Here is a 23,973-nt window from a genome sequence, read left to right on the forward strand (position 1 = left end):
CAGGGATCAGCTCTCACCAGGGCAATCAGTGCAGGGAACAGCTCTAGCCGGGGCAGTCAGTGCCCAGCCCAGCTCTCACCAGTGCAGTCAGTGCTTCCACAGCTCTCACCGGGGCAGTCAGTCCACTGAACAGCTCTCTCCAGGGCTAGTCAGTCCATGGAACAGCTCTCACCGGGGCAGTCAGTCCACTGAACAGCTCTCTCCAGGGCTAGTCAGTCCATGGAACAGCTCTCACCAAGGCTGGTCAGTGCAGGGAACACCTCTCACCAGGTCAGTTAGTAAGTCCACGGAACAGCTTCACCAGGGCTGGTCAGTGCAGAGAACAGCTCTCACCAGGGCTGGTCAGTGCAGAGAACAGCTCTCACCAGGGCTGGTCAGTCCACGGAACTGCTCTCACCAGGGCTGGTCAGTGCAGGAAACAGCTCTCACCAGGGCACTCAGTGCAGGGATCAGCTCTCACCAGGGCGCTCAGTGCAGGGATCAGCTCTCACCAGGGCGCTCAGTGCAGGGATCAGCTCTCACCAGGGCGCTCAGTGCAGGGATCAGCTCTCACCAGGGCGCTCAGTGCAGGGATCATCTCTCACCAGGGCGCTCAGTGCAGGGATCAGCTCTCACCAGGGCTTGTCAGTGCAGGGAACAGCTCTCACTAGGACTGGTCAGTGCACGGACAGCTCTCACTAGGACTGGTCAGTGCACGGAACAGCTCTCACTAGGACTTGTCTGTGCATTAATCAGCTCTCAGCAGGGCAGGTCGGTGCACGGAACAGCTCTCAGCAGGGCAGGTCAGTGCTTCCACACCTCTCAGATGGACTGGTCAGTGCATGAAGCAACTCTCACCAGGACTGTCAGTCCATGGATCACCTCTCAGCAGGACAGTCAGTCCATGGAACAGCACTCACCAGGGCAGTCAGTGCTTCCTCAGCTCTCAGCAGGGCAACCAGCGTTCCCACAGCTGTCAGCAGGGCAGTCAGTCCTTTCACGGCTCTCAGCAGGGCGCAATCAGTGCCTTCACATCAGCCCTCATATATCAATGCAGTGCACAGACCGGAGCTGACACCCCAGTGCACTGAGCTGCCCCCAGTAGAGCCAGGTGGGGGCATTAAAGGAGAGCAGTATTTGGGGGTGCTGGCTGGGGAGGCAGTCCTGAGGGGGGAGCTGCAGACTACGGGGTTTGCACGAGTCAGTGACAGTCAGAGGGGCTGGGGCGCTGTGGGGCGTCTCTCATCTCTGCAGACCTTTCAGATCCAGAGATTTAATCAGTCACTCTGTTGATTGACGGTGAACAGAAAGCAAACTGGCGAAGACCCCGGGGCTGAGATCTCTGTGGGGGGCTTTGGGAACCGGGAAACCCCAGGGCTGTGAACTACCACAGGTGGCAGGCAGACGTGCGGAGAGTCGGGTACAGCAGACCCCCATATTGTGAAGTACAGCAGTCCCCCCATAGTGTCAGGTACCGCAGACCCCCCAAAGTGTCAGGTGCCGCAGACCCCCCAAAGTGTCAGGTACAACAGACCCCCATAGTGTCAGGTACAGCAGACCCCCCATAGTGTCAGGCACAACAGACCCCCAAAGTGTCAGGTACCGCAGACCCCCCAAAGTGTCAGGTACCGCAGACCCCCCATAGTGCCAGGTACCGCAGACCCCCCAAAGTGTCAGGTACAGCAGTCCCCCCAAAGTGTCAGGTACCGCAGACCCCCCATAGTGGCAGGTACCGCAGACCCCCCAAAGTGTCAGGTACAGCAGTCCCCCCAAAGTGTCAGGTACCGCAGACCCCCCATAGTGGCAGGTACCGCAGACCCCCTTGTGACTCCGATTGTAGAGGGGAGGGCTCCGTGTACAGGACCCCTCTTTCCCCAATATACCTTTAAAGCGCCTGTGTTTAGATTGAAGCGCTGTGTGAGAGGCGCTGGACTGACATGATACTGACTCTGACCCAGACCAACCTCCCTCGCAAGTCACTGGCTTCACTCACGACTGACTCCCACAGCCCGGCTCCCTTCTAATAGGCAGTGGCGCCCTGTACAAGGGGCTTTCAGTGGCACCGCCCGCGCTCTTTACCATCTGTAAGCTACTTCGTGGCGCTCTAAGGGTGCCTCGAAGCACTGAGATAAGACAGGAGAGAAGGAAAAGGGAGCCCAGGACAGAGTAAAAGATAGAAGGATGGGGAGTGAGGGTTGTAGAGATTTTTTTTTTTGTTGCAGTTTTTTATGGCGCGAACTCGCCCCGAAGGTGTTGGAGCGCTTTAGAAGAGCTGCAGTTGCATTACACAAGGACGCATTCATTTTGGCTGTATTTAGACACAGAGACATTAAGTCTTTTGCCCTGAGGCACAGGATGTTGAGCCGACGCCGAGACTCGAGCCTGGCTTCCCAGTTCCAAAGTCGGCAGGGTTGTAGCGCCTGGAGATAAGAAGGAGCTATACTAGCTGCCAAGTTACCCAGGTCCTAGTCTGATTTACTGCTCCAGTCTAGCCTTTTTCCCTTTGAATTCTGGGACTCGCATGCCTGTTTCATAATGAAACAGACAGGACTACAAGTCCCAGAATTCAAAGCAAAGGCCTGGATTGTAGCAGCGCCCCAGACATGGCCCTAGGACGCTTGGCAGGGCTGAGGAGGATTACAGTGGCAGGGGAGGGCACCTGGCAGCCAGAGAGGGGGCAGTATTGGGGGGTCGGGGGCCGAGGGGTAGTGAGGGGATGCTACCTCTCCCACAGGTCGGGGTCACTCCCTGGGGTTTCCTGGGTGTCCGCACACTTGGGGGGTTCCGTTATTCCTAAAGTTTGTCAATTGTAACTCTGCCCCCCCCACTCACCGGAATCACCAAACACCAGGAGGAGGGGTCACTCCCTGGGGTTTCCTGGGTGTCCGCACACTTGGGGGGTTCCGTTATTCCTAAAGTTTGTCAATTGTAACTCTGCCCCCCCCACTCACCGGAATCACCAAACACCAGGAGGAGGGTCCGCGCCCCTGGGACCCTGGCGTGCTCTGCAGACTGTTTCTGCGCCGAGGATCACACCGTGCGGCGGCTTCGTGCGCCGGGACTGCCCCCCACGGATATCCTGGTGAGTGGGACCCCCGCCAGGGGCCCCGGATGTACAATGTGGGGTGCGGCTTTAGTTCCACATTAAAGGCCTCTAAGCCCCGCTCACCGGTGTAGACACCTTGGAGTTAGCACTGGTGCGAGGACCCCGAGGCCTCCTGGGGGGGAGAGGACTCAAGAGTCTAGGACACTGTGTGTGCCTTCAAACGGGGGCGCCCCCCGCCCACACATTGTGAGGCCTCCGGCCAGAGGGGTTTGATGCTGATACCAGGGCTTTGTTAGTGATTACATTTTCAAAACAGGAACAGAACTTAAATAAGTATACATATCGACAATAAGAGGGACGGGGAGGGTTTTGGTCCAGTGTACGGTCTCCCAAATAACTAATAACACAATTGATAGGTAGAAGGGAATATATCTAGGGGAACTTTAATGTTCAGGAGCAAGAGCCCTCCCACATCCGATAGGATGTCATGCTTCATCATCGGGGTGCTCCTCGTCAGACCGGCACTGCAATGTCTGACGGGCTCCCTGTTAGGGGGCTCTTTGGAGATCTTTTTATAAGTGTCTGCGTAGTGATGAACACTCACTAAAAGTTGTAAAGGTCAGGCACTTTTTCTGGCAGGAGAGTGATAGGTTAAAATGAGTACTCAGCCCCACTAAAATCAGTATTATTGAATCTATCAGAACGGCAGGGCTCAGACCGAGATTAAAAACATAAGGAAAGTGGAAGATGAGAGTTCATGCTCAACCACTTTCCAACTAGAACTGGAGATGGGAAATGATCACCGATCCCCTAGGACATGGTCAACATGTTTCGCGTACAGTGGTCTATACAGATCCTATGACGCTTCCTCAGGACCAAAATTAACAGGACTTCTCCTGACTCTTAATAAACTAGGGGCATTAAATAATTTTAAAATCAAATACAAAAAACGATTAGAGTATCTATAAGATGCAGTCACTTACATTCGAGTAAACTGTCTGTCAAAAATAAAGAACAAAAAAAGGTTGCCCTGGAAAACAAATAATCAAATCAATATACACGGTTAGTGACTGAGACACCAGTGAGAAACCAGTGAAAAATAGGGGTGGTAACCAGTAGTGTACAGAAGCAAGCAAGATTGTATGCTTACCATCCCTCGTCATACGCGGTCCCCTTGGGAAGTGGCATGCCGTAAGCGGTCACTACTAGTTGAATAATGGGGAAAACTAAGTCAATAAAAACTGAATCCAGTTAGATTTATACAAGTTCAGTAAGCATGAGGTTAACCAATTGACAATAATAATTCAGTGAATAAAGATATATTCCCAGTCTGATCACCTTTATTGGCTAGCCCAAACCTCTGTCCTGTCACTAATAGCTTAATTAGCAATAATGTGACGATGAGTAACATCGGGCAGAAGAGAAAATACCCACTAAATAATATCACCTGTAAAATGCAGGATACGTAGTGATCAAGTCAACCAGAATCAATATTATGTATAACGAAAGTAAGAGTTGCAGTAGTCTATATTCTAGCTCTAACTCCAGGGAACTGTCATCAATTAGAAGGTCAAATCGCCGTTAAATCATTGGCAAAAAGGGGCCCTATAAAATGTGAAACATCAGACTTTCAACTATGGGACTTGCCCTCCAAACCCATAAAGTACGTACGGACTGCGGCCGCCGAGGGAGAAAAAGAAAGCCACTTACTTATTTGGTGCTGGTTGTGGTCAGGATCACCTACCCTGGTGTGCTCTCCCGTAAGTTCGGGGATCAGGAGTAAAACAGTCATTTTAAACCAATGCGACGCGGAGGATACGTTCTTCCGCGTCACGTGGGCCAAGTATCGGTAAACACTGAAGAAAGACTGGCCTCAACTTGGGGCAGTCGTACAACATAAAATTAAAAATAAACGAGAGACAAAATAACTCGCGCCCATATTGGAGTGTGTAACTCGATCTTGGCCCATGGGAATATTATGTCACTCAATGTGTGATCTATTAAGCAAAAATATGAAAAAACTGAAATTATTAAATAGTGTCCTTATATACAATTGATTTGGGTAAAATTAAGTCTTGGTGAAATCATTTACCCCTAGATAGTCTTGGGCAATAAAATTCAAGTCATGATGTCAGCAAGTGGGGTCACCAGAAGGCGTGTAGGTGAAGAGACTCTCAAGAAATTACATTGGCCTTTGGTAGGTCACAAGACCCTTCTATGTCCTCTGTAAAGGGTTAATGGGACATCGTCGTTCAATCCATCAATATTAGTTTGGAGTTTGAACACCCAACGTTGTTCAAGTCTGAACAGCGAGTGTGCGGAGTCATTCGTAAATTTGGGGGCATCCAGGACCACCCAACGTAAGTCATCAGGACTGTGGGGAGCATCCAGGAAATGCGCACATAATTTTGTGGTGACGCGTCCACACCTAATGTTGCTCCTATGTTCATTGATCCGTATTTTGGCAGGTCTAGAAGTCATACCTACATAACGCAGACCACAAGGACATTTACCCATATAGACACAGTTCTTGGTATTGCAATTAGTGTGCTTGGTGAGACGCCATTGGCCTATAGGTTCCAAATCGAGAGCCTTAGTATGACTGGTCAGTGGGCAGACATTGCAATGGCCACACGGATAATGACCCACCACAGGAGGAAGATTCCAAAGTGTTGTTTGTGTCTGCGAGGTGCCTTTGGGATGGGTATGTACTATCAGGTCCATAATGTTTTGAGATCGTTTGAATGCAAAGAGAGGTCTAGCGATAGTATTGCCCCCACTAGAAAGAATTGGCCACCTCTTATTGATAAATTTCTTGATCTCATTCGATAGAGGGGTAAATGTGGACACACAAGTCAACCGTCTGTTGGGATCCTTAGTGTTAGATTGAAGCAAAGCTTCACGGTTATTGTTTCTAGCTCTCTTTCGAGCTTGGTTGACAATATATTTGGGATAATGTCGCGCAAGTAGTTTGGTTTGTAGGTCATCAGCTTGAGCGTTATACTCCTGTGTTGAACTGCGGTTATGTCGTAACTGTAAGAATTGACCAAACGGTAAGTTGTCACGTAAGGATTTTGGGTGATGACTATCATAAGTGAGTAGGCTATTGCGGTCTGTTGGTTTTTGATATGTACTAGTGGATAATTTACCATTACAAATAGTAATCAGTAAGTCTAAAAAATTGACTTCCATCGTGGACACTGTGGAGGTAAATCTCAGGTACGGATTGAGTGAGTTCACCCAGTCTGTAAAAGAATTAGCAGTGGCCAGAGAACCATGCCACACTACCAGCACATCGTCAATATAACGACGCCATAATTTGATGTTAGCAGAAAAAGGATTGGTAGTTGGCAGAATGAATTGTTGTTCAAAATTAAACATGTAGAGACAGGCCAAGCTTGGAGCAAATGTGCTTCCCATGCAAGTGCCTCTAATCTGGTGGTAAAACTGATCTTCAAACTGAAAAAAGTTTTCTGTCATTGCTAATGTAGCACACTGCATGATGAACGAAACAGGTGACGTGAGGTTGTCACTGTTATCCTGTAGTGTAGATTCCAGTACCTGTAATGTTGCACCCTGGGGTATATTGGTATACAGGGCCTCGATGTCCAGGGTGATCAAACCATGGACGTCTACTGTGCCGTTAATGGTCTCAGATTCAGTACATCTTTGGTATCTTGTAAATAAGTGGAAGATCCCTTTACAAGTGGCTGTAAGAAGTGATCGCAAAAAATAGACAGTGGTTCTAGAATAGAACCAATCCCGGACACAATCGCCCGCCCCGGAGGAGAATGCCTTTATGAATCTTTGGAAGGCAATAGAAATATGGGGCTTTTGGGTTAGTTGTATCCAGGAAAGACGCCTCTTTGGGGTTGATCCACGCATTATTTAATGCTTCTGCGATCATAGCCCTAATCTGAGATTGTAATCTCAGTGTGGGATCATGCGTAATCATGGAGTAGTAAGTCTTGTCACTCAACAGGCGCAAACATTCTTGACGATAATCCTCAGCGTTTATTATAACAATTGCCCCTCCCTTATCAGCCTGTTTGATCACAATGGAGGTATCATTAGAAAGTATCCCTAGGGCTCTCCTTTCACCTGTTGAGATATTAATAAAGGGGCGTTTGGGATGTATCGCCGCAAGATCAGCCAGTACCACTTTCTCAAATGCTTGGACTTCACAAGGGATAGCAGATGGAGGGGGGACAAAAGTAGACTGGGGTCTCAGTCCAGAGTCAACCTGTGTGTGGATAACTGATTGGTCACGAAAATAGAATTGTAACCAAATTTTGCGAAAGAATTGTGAGAGTTCACAGTTAAGTCTAAAGAGATCCTCGGTTGGTGCTGGGACAAACCCAAGTCTTCAATTAAGCACTGCAGTCTCAATATTAGAGAGGTGTCTGGTAGAGAGGTTTACCACTAAGTTTTCGGGGGCTGGTTCTTGCCCTGACTCCTGGTGACCATCTGTGGTTCTTCCCTGGCCCATTGAACGCGTCTGCCTCTGCCTCTTCTTCTGCCTCTTCCTCTGCTCCGGCCTAAAAAAGGCATGAAAGGCATCATAGGGCGAGGTTGATAAAAGGGATATGGTGGTTGCCAAGGCATTTGATGGCTGACAGGGAATTGGGGGTAATTATAAAAAGGTTGAGGAGGGATATTATCATCTGTGCTCCATCCATCTGAGGACGAGCTACTGCTGTTGTTCTGGGATTTCTTAGAAGAGGACTGCGACTCATCAGAGGAGCGCGATTGTATGTCAGTATCGAATTCTTCTTGGATATATGGATATACCTTTTCCCTACTAAATTTGGTAATATCCTTTTGAAGTTTGGAGATTTTCTGATTAGTAAGAAATTCTTTGGTTTCATTTAATTCAGAGTTAATCTCTGCTAATCGACTTTTCAAGGCGGCCAAGATAACAGTGGTTTTCAAGGTGCCTTCTAACAGATTGATTTGTATAGTGATAGAATCAGCCAGACGCCTGGAGGTGTTGATAATAAGTACTAGCCAGTCTCTTGTACACTTCCAAGCGATCTGGGCCCAGTCCTTCCTAAACGCTAAGTCGTGTAGGAAAATCCTGGGCATGTTGGACACTAGTAAGCCATTGGGGGCGATGTTTGCTCTAAGATATTCATTCATTATTGTACCGTGCATTATAGTCTTGATCAGGTCGCGCTTCAGGGTGGACAATTTGTCCCAGTCCTCTTTGAGACTGCCCGAAGGAGCTGATCCATCACTGCTCAAAATTGACAGTGTTTGCAGAATTGCTGCTACTACATCGTCATCAAAACTTAGACCTTGGAAAGTATCCATGGTTTCAAGGACATAAGTAGGTAAAAACCACACTAGAATGCAAGTCCCACAGCAAAACTGCTGTGCTAGGATATCGACAATAAGAGGGATGGGGAGGTTGTTGGTCCAGTGTACGGTCTCCCAAATAACTAATAACACAATTGATAGGTACACTGTTCCAGAAGGGAATATATCTAGGGGAACTTTAATGTTCAGGAGCAGGAGCCCTCGCACATCCGATAGGATGTCATGCTTCATCATCGGGGTGCTCCTCGTCAGACCGGCGCTGCAATGTCTGACGGGCTCCCTGTTAGGGGGCTCTTTGCCGGAGATCTTTTTATAAGTGTCTGCCGTAGTGATGAACACTCACTAAAAGTTGTAAAGGTCAGGCACTTTTTCTGGCAGGGGAGTGATAGGTTAAAATTAGTTCTCAGCCCCACTAAGATCAGTAAGATTAAAAACACAAGGAAAGTGGAAGATGAGAGTTCATGCTCAACCACTTTCTAACTAGAACTTATCACCGATCCCCTAGGACATGGTCAACACCGTACGCGAAACATGTTGCACACTCGCACACCCACACAGAGATACGTGCACAGTCACCGGCTATACACGTGCACACCCACACAGAGATAAGTGCACGGTAACCGGCTATACACGTGCACATCCACACAGAGATACATGCACGGTCACCAGCTATACACGCGCACACACACCCACATAGAGATACGTGCATGGTCACCGGCTATTCATGTGCACATACACCACCAGACATCTATCTATCTGAGTATACATGCAAACGCAAAAAGGCAGACAAACAGGCACTACGGCAGCCACTTATAAAAAGATCTCCGGCAAAGAGCCCCCTAACGGGGAGCCCGTCAGACATTGCAGCGCCGGTCTGACGAGGAGCACCCCGATGATGAAGCATGACATCCTATCGGATGTGTGAGGGCTCTTGCTCCTGAACATTAAAGTTCCCCTAGATATATTCCCTTCTGGAACAGCGTACCTATCAATTGTGTTATTAAATAAGTCTACACACATGTAAACATTGCCAATTGAATACACTACTTATAAAAAATTTAGAGGTGGGGGGGGGCAATCATTTTTTTTTTTTTTGTACTCGGCAGGCACGACATTTAAAAGTTTGAAGACTATTGCTATAGAGAGATAACCTAGACACGCACACCCACACAGAGATACGTGCACGGTCACTGGCTATGCATGTGCACACCCGCACACCCACACAGAGATGCGTGCATGGTAACCGGCTATGCATGTGCACACACACACAAAGATACATGCACGGTCACCGGCTATACACGTGCACACCCACCCACATAGAGATATGTGCACGGTCACTGGCTATGCATGTGCACACACACCCACCCACATAGAGATATGTGCACAGTCACTGGCTATACACGTGCACACACACCCACACAGAGATGCGTGCACGGTCACCGGCTACACACGTGCGCACACCCACACACCCACATAGAGATACGTGCACGGTAACCGGCTATACACTTGCACATACGCACACCCACACAGAGATACGTGCACAGTCACCGGCTATACACGTGCACACCCACACAGAGATATGTGCAAGGTAACCGACTATACACGTGCACACACAGAGATACGTGCACAGTCACCGGCTATACACGTGCACACACACCCACATAGAGATACGTGCACGGTCACCTGCTATACACGTGCACACACACACACGCACAGAGATACGTGCACAGTCACCGGCTATACACATACACACCCACACAGAGATACGTGCACGGTAACCGGCTATACACGTGCACATCCACACAGAGATACGTGCACAGTCACCGGCTATACACGCGCACACACACCCACATAGAGATATGTGCACGGTCACCGGCTATACACGTGCGCATACACACACACACACACACACACACAGATACGTGCTATACACGTGCACACACACCCACATAGAGATATGTGCACGGTAACCGGCTATACACGTGCACACACGCACACACAGAGATACGTGCGCAGTCACCAGCTATACACGCGCGCACACACCCACAGAGATATGCGCACGGTCACCGGCTATACACTTGCACACACACTCACATAGAGATACGTGCACGGCCACCGGCTATACACGTGCACACCCACACAGAGATACGTGCACGGTAACCGTCTATACACGTGCACATCCACACAGAGATACGTGCACTGTAACCGGCTATACATGTGCACAGACGCACACACAGAGATACGTGCACAGTCACCGGCTATACACGCGCACACACATCCACATAGAGATATGTGCACGGTCACCAGCTATACACGTGCACACACACACACACACAGATAAGTGCTATATATACGTGCACACACACCCACATAGAGATATGTGCACGGTAACCGGCTATACACGTGCACACACAGAGATATGTGCACATTCACCAGCTATACACGCGCACACACACCCACATAGAGATACGCGCACGGTCACCGGCTATACACTTGCACACACACTCACATAGAGATACATGCAGGTCACCGGCTATAGACTTGCACACACACTCACATAGAGATACGTGCACGGCCACCAGCTATACACATGCACACACAGAGATACGTGCACAGTCACCAGCTATACACGCGCGCACACACCCACCTAGAGATATGCGCACGGTTACCGGCTATACACTTGCACACACACTCACATAGAGATACGTGCACGGCCACCAGCTATACACGTGCACACACACCACCAGACAACTGTCTATCTGAGTATACATGCAAACACAAAAAGGCAGACAAACAGACGTGGAGGTATATGGCAGCTCACGTACACACGTAATGAACACAGGCTAAGGGACACACGCCCTGCACAAGGAGAAAAAGAAACACAGCGTGCATACGAGGCAAAACATACAGATACCACAACCCAGACCAAAAGATACACAGACACAATGAACACACACAAAGGACATACAGACACAATGAACACACACAAAGGACATACAGACACAATGAACATGGATAAAAGACATGCAGGCAAAGGGGAGACACACAAAACATGTACAGATACCATGAACACAGTAAAGGACATACAGAGGCCATGTGCACAGTAAAGGACATACAGAGGCCATGAACACAGTAAAGGACATACCGACACATGAACACAGCAAAGGACATGCATTCACCATGCGCACAGGGTAACATGGCACACAGACCAAGAGACATACAGACACACACTGTACAGGGCACCAGTCGAGGGTACACGCGGGTAGGCTGCCTCTACCCACTATTTTCAGCGGGTGCCCACCGTCTGCCCTGCCACAGTTTAACCCCACAAACATCTGCTAAACTGGTCCCAGTGTAACGTGAACACCAGGACGCATTCAGCAGCCCCAGGAGGGCGTCTGCTTCCTTCAGAGCAGCAAAGCAGGGACTCATCAGATGCCAGCTGGGCCCATAACAAAGGCGGAAGTTAAGGAGCTATCAGGCCTCCTTTTGTTAGAGTGTACTGGCTGGTGACCTCACACCTGGGTGCAATGGAGGGGAAACAAGGGCACCAGTTTATCTCTCACAGGAGTGACTGAGAGACATGCACCCACTGTACGAATGTCAGATGTGTTGTACCAGTATTTACACAAATAACAACTTAAATACCACTATTTTGTTTATTGTGATGCTTCTTTGGGAGTAGAAAGTGCTTTATAAATACAATTACGAATACAATTTATTTATTAGCGCTATAGCTTTTCTCATTTCAATGCAGCGTGTCAGACCCTTTACATCACATGTACATATTATACAATGACAACAAATCACATGTTTGTCAATGTACAGGAAGTGTTACATAAGACAGAGAGGGTTACAAGGTGTAGGAGCCACATGTCCTTCATAGCTCACTGTGACTTACAATTTGTGCACTCCAAGTAAAACAAGCACTTGCAATACAACGAGTCTCGCATTTGCTCGAGTTAGAGCTATTAGCGTTGTAAACTCTTAACCGGACGTTTCTTACCACACAAATTAAAAGAAAAAAATGAAGCACGATCTTGCTATGTAGAATGCAGCGTGATTGCGCTGAAATTGAAAACGGAAATCAAGTAGAAAATAAAAGGATAAAGTAGTAGGCAAACCATGCTGAAAACATGGAGCCTCGTATGTTTTCAGTAGTTTACCGGTGCGGTGTAGGTGAGCTAAACACCGGAAAACGCACGACGTATGCATGCCTTTCACGAATGAAAGCAAGCGGATTTTAAAAGGGAAGCCCGGGAACCAATGAAAGGGACTGATGTGATATGGGCGTGGTTAGAAGCCGAAAGAGACATTACTGCAAGGGACGAAGCTCTTTGCGCTCGCCCCTAAAAAGGACCTCTGTGCAGTGACCCACTTACCCACTTCATAAAATACAAATCTATCATCTGTGTGTTACTGTAGGAGGCTGGCCTGGCTTGTAGTGGGTACCAGGGATACTTACACCTTGTGCCAGGTCCAGTTGTCCCTTATTAGTGTAGAAGAGATGTTTCTAGCAGCTAAGGCTGATAGAAGGTAGCTATGGCAAAGCAGCTTAGGCTGAACTAGGAGACATGTAAAGCTCCTACTATGCCACTGGTGTCATATGCACAATATCATAAGAAAATACAATACACAGACATACTAAAAATAAAAGTACTTTATTTTTATGACAATATGCCAAAAGTATCTCAGTGAGTACCCTTGGTATGAGGATGAGAAATATACACAAGATATATGTACCATAACCAAAATTATGCAAGTAATAGCAAAAGGAATATATACAATAGATTGCAATAGGAGCACATAGGTATAGGGGCAACACAAACCATATACTCCAAAAGTGGAATGCGAACCACAAATGGACCCCAAACCTATGTGAGCTTGTAGAGGGTCGCTGGGACTGTAAGAAAACAGTGAGGGTAAGAAAAATAGCCCACCCCAAGACCCTGTAAGGTAGGTGTAAAGTGCACCTACAACCCCCAGAGAGCACAGAAGTCGTGATAGGGGGATTCTGCAAGGAAAACCAACCACAGCAATACAACAACAGTGGATTTCTGGACCTGAGTACCTGTAAGACAAGGGGACCAAGTCCAAGAATCGCGACAGTGTCGAGAGTGGGCAGGTGCCCAGGAAATGCCAGCTGAGGGTGCCAGGAAGCTGCCACCGGATGGAAGAAGCTTAGTGTTTTGCAAGAACGAAGAGGACTAGGAACTTCCCCTTTGGAGGATGGATGTCCCACGTCGTGAAGAAGCTTGCAGAGGTATTCCCATGCAGAAAGACCGCAAACAAGCCTTGCTAGCTGCAAGGGTCGCGGTTAGGGTTTTTGGATGCTGCTGTCGCCCAGGAGGGACCAGGATGTCGCCACTTGGATGAAGAGACCGAGGGGATGCCCAGCAAGTCAGGGAGCCCTCACAGAAGCAGGCAGCACCCACAGAAGTACCTGAACAGGCACTTGGAAGAAGAGTGAACCGGAGTCCACGTGAAGTCACAAAAGGGAGTCCCACGACAACGGAGGACAACTCAGAAGGTTGTGCACTGCAGGTTAGAGTGTCGGGGACCCAGGCTTGGCTGTGGACGAAGGAAATCCTGGAAGAGTGCACAGGAGCCGGAGCAGCTGCAAATGACGTGGTACCCGTCAATGCAGTCTAGCGTGGGGAGGCAAGGACTTACCTCCACCAAACTTGGACTGAAGAGTCACTGGACTGTGGGAGTCACTTGGACAGAGTTGCTGAGTTCCAGGGACCACGCTTGTCATGCTGAGAGGGGACCCAGAGGACCGGTGATGCAGTCTTTTGTTGCCTGCGGTTGCAGGGGGAAGATTCCGTCGACCCACAGGAGAGTTCTTCAGAGCTCCTGGTGCAAGAAGGAGGCAGGCTACCCCCAGAGCATGCACCACCTGGAAACAGTTGAGAAAGCCGGCAGGATGAAGCGATACAAGGTTGCTAGTAGTCGTCTGGATACTTTGTTGCGGTTTTGCAGGCGTCCTGAGCAGTCAGCGGTCGATCCTTTGGCAGAAGGTGAAGAGGGAGATGCAGAGGAACTCTAGTGAGCTCTTGCATTCGTTATCTGAAGAATTCCCCAAAGCAGAGACCCTAAATAGCCAGAAAAGCAGGTTTGGCTACCTAGGAAGGAGGATTGGCTACTAACAGAGGTAAGAGCCTATCAGAAGGAGTCTCTGACGTCACCTGCTGGCACTGGCCACTCAGAGCAGTCCAGTGTGCCAGCAATACCTCTGAATCCAAGATGGCAGAGGTCTGGGGCACACTGGAGGAGCTCTGGGCACCTCCCCTGGGAGGTGCAGGTCAGGGGAGTGGTCACTCCCCTTTCCTTTGTCCAGTTTCACGCCAGAGTAGGGCTGGGGGATCCCTGAACCGGTGTAGACTGGCTTATGCAGAGATGGGCAGCATCTGTGCCCATCAAAGCATTTCCAGAGGCTGGGGGAGGCTACTCCTCCCCAGCCTTCACACCTATTTCCAAAGGGAGAGGGTGTTACACCCTCTCTCAGAGGAAATCCTTTGTTCTGCCTTCCTGGGCCAGGGCTGCCTGGACCCCAGGAGGGCAGCAACCTGTCTGAGGGGTTGACAGCAGCAGCAGCTGCAGTGGAAAACCCGGAAAGGCAGTTTGGCAGTACCCGGGTTCTGTGCTAGAGACCTGGGGGATCATGGAATTGTCTCCCCAATGCCAGAATGGCATTGGGGTGACAATTCCATGATCTTAGACATGTTACATGGCCATGTTCAGAGTTACCATTGTGATGCTATACATAGGTAGTGACCTATGTATAGTGCACGCGTGTAATGGTGTCCCCGCACTCACAAAGTCCGGGGAATTTGCCCTGAACAATGTGGGGGCACCTTGGCTAGTGCCAGGGTGCCCACAAACTAAGTAACTTTGCACCCAACCTTCACCAGGTGAAGGTTAGACATATAGGTGACTTATAAGTTACCTAAGTGCAGTGGTAAATGGCTGTGAAATAATGTGGACGCTATTTCACTCAGGCTGCACTGGCAGGCCTGTGTAAGAATTGCCAGATCTCCCTATGGGTGGCAAAAGAAATGCTGCAGCCCATAGGGATCTCCTGGAACCACAATACCCTGGGTACCTCAGTACCATATACTAGGGAATTATATGGGTGTACCAGTATGCCAATGTGAATTGGTGAAATTGGTCACTAACCTGTTAGTGACAATTTGGAAAGTAGAGAGAGCATAACCACTGAGGTTCTGGTTAGCAGAGCCTCAGTGAGACAGTTAGTCATCACACAGGGAACACATATAGGGCACACTTATGAGCACTGGGGCCCTGGCTGGCAGGGTCCCAGTGACACATACACTAAAACAACATATATACAGTGAGATATGGGGGTAACATGCCAGGCAAGATGGTACTTTCCTACAGTTACATAACGCGCTTTGCAGAAGACATATTACCTCTCAATGGTACTCTGATTCAAAGCTGGGACTAGAGAAAACACAGATCTCCCCAGCAAGTGCATTAACCTCCAGAGTTATCTCACCATCATCATTACTCCCTGAGATTCACTGGGCACAGAAAGATCTCTGCAGCAGGTACCTGAACCCCATTAAATAGCTTAAAATGCTAACTATGGAATCAATTAAGCAGAACAGGTTTAAGGCCACGTTTCTTCCTCTTGCCAGTTTTTTTTTGTGGCGGAGTTTAAAAAACACACATGTAAAATTTGAGGCCCAGACTTTGCTTCGGGGTTGTGTCACTTTTTTTGCACAACCTCGACACTAAATCTAATTTGTTAAATATTGTAATGCGCTCAGATCTACTCATGATAGACATGAGGTATTAAGATCTGATGTCACTTCCTGTGATGCCACTTCCTGTGCTTGTTTCCTGTTCATGAGGTCCTGGCTGAGCAGTTCAGGCTGGACGGTTCCCATGGGGAGCAGGGTCAAGACTGATTTGCGTATGTTTGGGTCCAAACTGGGGTGGCGTGGTGAGCAAAAGAACATTGGATGGATATGTTACTGGGGTTGCATGTTTGACAATGTTCAGCACTCCGCCCACCATCTTTTGTGTTGCTGTAGTGACTTCCTGTGAGGTCATGGGTTGTTAGGGGTGTTCCTTCCTAATAGTGACTCGCAGTAGTATGTGAGAATGTTTTGCGACCAAAATGCGGTCGCAAAACATTTGTGTTTTACCGACTCCACAAAGGAGGTGGACCCCAATCGACCCCTTCCCCTTTGTGAACGTGGGTGAAAACATTCTTTTTAAGAGCAGGCAGTGGTCCCAAAGAGAACCGCCTACTCCTAAAAAATGAAATTAAAACATTTCAGTTTTCTTTTTGAAATGCATCCTGTTTTTCTTTAATAAAACAAGCTGCATTTAAACAAAAAATGCTTTATTTAAAAAGAAATCATAGAGCTAGTGGTGTGCTGACCCTAGCAGGCCACCATCCCTGTGATAATTGCCCATTTCCAATGGGTTGCAAATTGCTTGATTATTAGTGCGGCAGGTCTACTGCCGACCCACTGGGAACTGCTGTGTTTAAGACACATTTGTACATCACTGTTTGCGATTTCCTAATAGTAAATTGCAAGTAGGAAATGGCAAACACAACAGTTTTCCATACATTTGTCGCTAAGTGAACTATGAAGGACAGTTTACCAATGATCAGAAGCCAGCTGAGCATGGATTGGATATGATTGATTCTACCACAACAGTCTGGTCTTGGACGGATCGGAGCTTGGAGCTCTTAAGTCTCCTTTGGGTACGAATGGTCTGATACCCCTAAATAGGCTGAGTTGGTAATTTGCATTTTTTACAAGCGAATCGTGTGCTTATGCAAGTTGAGTTTGCTGTCCAGAATTAAGCTTAGAGAAATGGAGTGTTTGATGGGAGAGCAATGTGGCACAAGTGTCATTGCCCTGAGGAAGATGCTACTAGAATTATACCAGAGGGGGGGAAAACGTCAACATAAATCCAAATTGCCACAGATAGTAACTTAAACTATCTGTAACAACACCAGTTTCTCTTTTGAGGGGGTATGACTTCACAGTTTCTATGTAAGCTTTTTTTCATGCTTTTTCCTAGGACACTTACTGTGGTGCTGGTTCTAAATGTTAAATTTTTTAGTCCAGTGAGTAACAAAGTTATTTGTTATTCATCCTATGCATCTCTGAAATATACAAAAACAACAAGGTGATGGATGGAACGCTTGAATTAACCTCAGCTAATGGCAATCGCTCGGGCCACATCCCAATCCATCTTTTTTTGCCCACCACGTCACCCCAGTTTGGGCCCAGCCATGTGCAAATCACTCTTGAACCTGCTCCCCAAGGGTACAGTCCAGACCTCACTGCGAGGCCAGGTCCTCCCTGTACTGGTAACAAGCATCCTGGAACTGGTTTTGGGGTGTCACCCCTCATCAGCCAGGCTACCTTGAATCCATTGGTACAGTGAGCGCGGGACCCACGTCTGGGCATACCCGCCGCACTTACGGCAGCAAATGCAGAAACAAGGTGATGGATGGAATGTTTGAACTAATCTCAGCCACTGGCAATTGCTCGGGCTACATCCCAATCCATCATTTTTTTGCTCACTATGTCACCCCAGTTTGGGCCCAGCCATGTTCAAATGGAACCTGCTCCCTATGGAAACAGTGCAGCGCGAACTGTCAGGCCAGGTCCTCCCTGGGCCATAAACAAGCGCCCTGCGACCGAAATATATCCAGTTCTGTCACAGGCCTCTGAACTGCTTTGTCTTGTTTCTTGTCCACTGAACTGAGATGGTTCTTGTCTTGGCTGTCACAGAAACTAATCCACCTATGTTTTATTGTATTTTTATGTGATTTTTTTGTGAACCATAACTTGATGATGTCGAGCTCATTTGAAAACGAGGTACATCATTATACAAGAAACGTATACAGATTGGAAGCACAGATTCTGTTGTGTATTTATGAAGGAGAATGACTGGACTACTCTCCTTCCACCTGGACCTGCTGTCTGCACCTGAGTCTTGGAGCCAGGAATTCATGCCCTGCGGAACAACGGGGCTGTAAACGACGTTCCTTGGGGAGAAAGGAACGCACAGGGTTCTATGCCTACTTCCTGGTCCCCAAGAAGAACGGAGGTCTGAGACCCATCCTGCACCATCACCTGTTGATTCTGCTCATTCAGCAGGGCAAGTTCACACTGCTGTCCCTCGTGTCGGCTACTGTTGACCCCTAACTTAGGAAATTGTTTGACTCCTACTTTCACCTGCCAGTCCGTCCACCCGCAGGCACTACTTGAGGTTCACCGCAGGTCAGCTCACGGTTCTTCTGTGTGGTCTGGTGTCTGCACTGGGTGTTCTCACCAGTGCCCTGAATGTGGTGGCTACTTCACTGGTGAAGTCAGGAGTCCACTTTACGAGTTGTAGGAAGCTGGGTTCTGGTTGCAACACCCCTACACTTTTTGCCTGGTTTTTAGATGCAACTTCAGCTGAAGTGCACTGGGTTACTGCTACCTAGGTCCCAAGTGCCAGAGTTCCTTCACTAAAACAAAGACACCTGGTCACTTGATCCCCAAGTGAGCAGCCCTTAAGGCCATAGTAATTGGTACCCTTGGTACCTAGGGCATGGGTACTAAAGAGGGCCCCTCAGAGCTGCAGCACAACGTGTGCCCCTCTGAGGGACCCAGCACCAACCTTACATGGACCGCCATTGCCAGCTGCGTGACAAGGTGCTCCCAAAATTGAAAACACATGGCACTCAGCCTGCGTACCATGTGCCCTAGCACTGCATGCAATATATGTAAGTCACCCCTCTAGCAGGCCTTACAGCCCTAAGGCAGGGTACATTATATTACATGTGAGGGCATATGTGTGCATGAGCAGCTATGCCCTTGCTATGTCTCTGCTGATTCTGAGACATAGTAAGTGCGCAGGGAAGCCATTTTAAATGCATATGCTGGACATTGGCAAATACTAGCTCCCAAGCTACATGATAGATTCTATGAACCCTGGGTTGTTTGGTATCAAACATCTCAGAATAATAAACCCTCACTGATTCCAATGATGAATTTATTAAGAAATGCACCCAGAGGGCTCCTTAGAGGTGACCTGGTGTGCAGCCCAGCAACCTTCAAAGTTTTGGGAGGTCTGCCTGCCTTTGACAAAGATCAAGATCCCCTGAGAGCATTAGACTTGCTCAAGAAGAAACCACCTTTAAAATAAAAGAACTCTGCCCTGAGGAACTGTGAACCTGCCTCAGGATCCACCTCTGCACCCAGCGCCCATGGATCGAGTCCAAGTGGCCCACTGGTCCTGTGAAGGTTCCCCTGTGATTCTGAGTCTGAGTCCACCGTGGGCTGAACCCTGCCGGACTCTGCCTCAAAGCCTGCAGCATCAAACTAAAGACTTCCCATAACTGCGACCTTCCTGGTAAGCTGTTCCTGATGTCAAAGGACACCCCTGCATGTGGAGCTCCTGGGCCTTGGGGAGCTGGACCATCAGTGTCCCTAGGTCCCCTAGCATCACAACTTACCTGGGCTGCTGTGGGTTTTCTTATTAAGCCTCTTGGCCTGCAACCTTTTTCCAAAAGTTATCCCCCCCAATTGACTTGCATTGAGCGCCTGACGCTGTGTTGACAGCCTGCACCCGGCCGCCCCTGTGCTGCTGAGGGTGTTGGTTTGATGCTGTTGTGTGGCCCCCTTTGTACTTACCTCAACCGCAGGAGACCGACCTCTGACACCGCTTTACTCACCGGTGAGCAGCGCAACTTCGTTCACCCAGTCTCGATTGGTTAACATAGGCACCCAACTCCAAATTTGACCTCTGCACTCAACTGACCCTGTGCGGCTGTGGGTGCACTTGTGGTACTGATTTGAAGCTTGCCTGGTGTTGGCCTCAAACCCTGAAGACTGGATTTATAAGTTGTGTTCCCTGCAAAACTGCATTCTTGTTTTCCTCTCCTAGGCTAAAATTTCTGAACTGAAAAAAATGCACTGAGTTGATTCTTGAAACTGTAAAGTATTCATACTTGAAAATCTACTTACCTGATTACGAAGTTCTTGGGTTTAAAACATACATAAACAAAAATGTTATTTTTCTAAATTGTTCTCTGGTTTATTCTTTGAGTATGTGTCTCATTTATTGCCTCTGTGAGTACAACAAATGCTTAGCACTACCCTCTGATAAGCCTAAGTGCCCCCCCCACACTACCACAAATACAGCATTAATACTATCTACTTTTGCCGTTGCAAACCAACTGGGGATCCACTGGACTCTCTGCACAGTGCACTTCACTTTATTGCACTATATAGAGAGCCAGCTTCCTACAGGAGGGCACTTTACGAGTCCATTCACGAGTCCGTTTTACGAGGCCATGCATATCTGTACTGTGATGACTGGCTGTGGCTGCCTTTGTTCGCTGGTCATAGAATATCTGCAGTGTTCCATGACTTTTCACCACAATTTGAGCTTAACAATCAATGCCCGAAAGGCACATCCTACCCCCACACAAAGGATGACCTTCATAGGAACAGTCGTAGACTCAGGCTGTGTGAAGGCATTTCCTCCTCAGGGGGTTACAGATATTCTAGATATGTTTGTGGCTCAGACTCCAGTCCCAGTCCTCCATGTCCTTTGCCTTTCATCCCCCCAAGAAGCCTGCAGGTGATCCATGCCAGGCAAGAAACAAAGGGCTTGCGTGGTGCCTGAGGAAGTATTGTCTTTGGCATCAGGGAAGTCTCCTAGCTCAGATACCGATCTACAATCCTGTCCTAGATCTGCACTGGTGGATATCGTCCCCCAATCTGTGTGGTTCATCCCTTCAGGCTTTCACAGTTGGAGGCTATCATAGTTGCCGTCACCTCCTCTTTGAGCTCACCTGGGCGATGATACAGTGGGCTGTACTATATGTTAGAGCCACGCCTGCGCCTAAATGTGTTGGAGCTGTGGGAAGTCAGTCTTGTCATGAGGGCTTCCCCATTCCATCTCGGGCGCAGTTCAAGTTCTGTCATATATCATCATCCATTATGTCAGTAGACAACACAGAGTGGGGTGTTGGACCGTGTATTGGGAGACGATTGGAATGTGGCGGTGTAACCAGCAATCTTCCTGGAAATAGAGGACCTAGAGAGCACCCTCAGTGTGAGGTCTGATGCTCTGAGCCATCTGTCTAGAGGAGAAAGAGTGAGAACTTCATCCTGATGTGAAAGAAATGATCTTCTCTGTACTGGTGTGTCCATGCGTGGATGTCCTTACCTTAGCACAGAACAACAAACATTTACTTTCAGCCATGCTGCACTGAAGCCAACGCTGCGGTACAATATGGCTAAAAAACACTGAAAAAGCCAATTGATCTCACATAGGTGAGACCTATTGCTTTTGCCAATGTTTGTTTCTTCTCGGTGTCCATGACTGCGCTGCTCATGCTATAGAAATGATTCCTCTTCAGCCTGCCCCTTATGAACATGCAGGTCTGGGGATAAGAGGGGGGTTTTACTCCCTGCTGGCTCCTTCCCTTTCGAGGGAACAGGGAGGGAATGGGGCATGAAACTTTCCCTGAGCTCCGGCCAGCGCAAGCGAGCTCCTGCTGCAGCTTCTTGCAGTTAATAACGGCCGGGCAGGTGGTGGTTAATAATATCAGCTCCATTCCTGCTGAATGCATGCATTGCTTCGGCTGTTCGTGGAGCATCGTCACATGCAGTATCCAAAGAAATCAGGCACTGGATGCTGGAGACCTTCCTGCAGACAATGAAATTCATTGTTCAGGTAGAGGTGAGGTGGGGGCTCACAACACCACAACAGTCCGTGCTCTGTTCAGGAAATGTCATCAAACCACAGCAGCTCATGTGGTTTTCAGGCACGCAGGCCGCACACTGGCCCAACAGTCCCTGCAGCTCTGGCGCATGCAGGGTCCGTGACACCCTACTCCATGGGCAGAACAATCTGCATTCTACCCATCAGCCGAAAGTATACTAAACACCAAGATCCCTCCAAGACACAGCCTGACATTTGACCTCAGTCTTTGAACCCACAGCAAATGTGAGGAGATAAGAACAAGATTTACAGGCCTGTTTACAGAATGGGAGCACTTGGAAGGATACTGGAAATCAGTATTTTGCCATGGGAGGGATGAAGTGAAGCTGGAGAGCCTAAGCCAGCAAATGGAAAGCCTGAAATGTGGGTTTCAAACCACAAAGCCAAGCAATGTCAGAATGCATTCCCAGGTCAACTTCTGAACTCCCCAAGGTGTCTTTTGCAAACCAGACAGCTGTGACCTAAAGGTATCCCCAGTTTTCAGCCTCCGCCTGCCTCCTAGTGCCTTCCTGGCTGATGCCTTCAGGTTCTTTGGTCCCAGGGTCTGCTTTATGAAGCCCCCCAATCTCACATCTGCCAAAGTCCTCCATGAGGGGTAGAAAGGTTGAGTGGAACGGATCTCAGTTGCCCCCAAGAGGGTGAGGAGTATCTGGCGTGCCCATCTGTTGGCACTTGCCACCTCTCTAGCGCACTAATCAGTGTATTCTACTCAGATATAGCGCTCCTTCGCGCCTGTCCACCTCTCGTACCAAGTCAGTCAGTCCTCCCTCAGTCTATCTCCCCCACCCCCAAAGAGGAGAACTTGCAAAGCCCGGACCCAAAATATGAGTCTCTTCTTATATCGATTGTACGTGGAAGGACAGTGGATGACGAGTTCTTGCTCCGATTCACGGGAATCCTGGCCAAAGTGCTTGCCAAGCGCACAAACTTGCATCAAGGTCTGCCAAGCCCTGGCCCAGAAGGGCCACCTGGCTGGCATCCGTGCCCACTCCGCAGGGCATGCATGCTTTTACCAAGATATAGCTCCCCTGTCAGGCGCAGTGATGGGCACCTCCCCGGGCGTGTCTTACAACGACCCTCCCCAGACAGCACCACTGAAGCCCACCCCCGAGGGTCCTTCTTTGTGGCCCTTCATTAGGTGGGATCTCTGCGGTCGGAGGCATCCACGAGAGGGGTAAGTTACTCACCTCTTGTAACAGTATTTGTAGGAAGTTGGCTCTGTATGTGCTATTTCAAAGTAAGGAATAGCATGCACAGAGTCCAAGGGTTCCCCTTAGAGGTAAAATAGTGGTAAAAAGAGATAATACTAATGCTCTATTTTGTGGTAGTGTGGTCGAGCAGTAGGCTTATCCAAGGAGTAGTGTTAAGCATTTGTTGTACATACACATAGACAATAAATGAGGTACACACACTCAGAGACAAATCCAGCCAATAGGTTTTGTTATAGAAAAATATCTTTTCTTAGTTTATTTTAAGAACCACAGGTTCAAATTTAACATGTAATATCTTGTTTGAAAGGTATTGCAGGTAAGTACATTAGGAACTTTGAATCATTTCAATTGCATGTATACTTTTCAAGTTATTCACAAATAGCTACTTTAAAAGTGGACACACTGCAATTTTCACAGTTCCTGGGGGAGGTAAGTTTTTGTTAGTTTTACCAGGTAAGTAAGACACTTACAGGGTTCAGTTCTTGGTCCAAGGTAGCCCACCGTTGGGGGTTCAGAGCAACCCCAAAGTCACCACACCAGCAGCTCAGGGCCGGTCAGGTGCAGAGTTCAAAGTGGTGCCCAAAACGCATAGGCTAGAATGGAGAGAAGGGGGTGCCCCGGTTCCGGTCTGCTTGCAGGTAA

Source organism: Pleurodeles waltl, chromosome 9, assembly GCF_031143425.1.
Source record: "Pleurodeles waltl isolate 20211129_DDA chromosome 9, aPleWal1.hap1.20221129, whole genome shotgun sequence".
NCBI classification, from domain to species: domain Eukaryota; kingdom Metazoa; phylum Chordata; class Amphibia; order Caudata; family Salamandridae; genus Pleurodeles; species Pleurodeles waltl.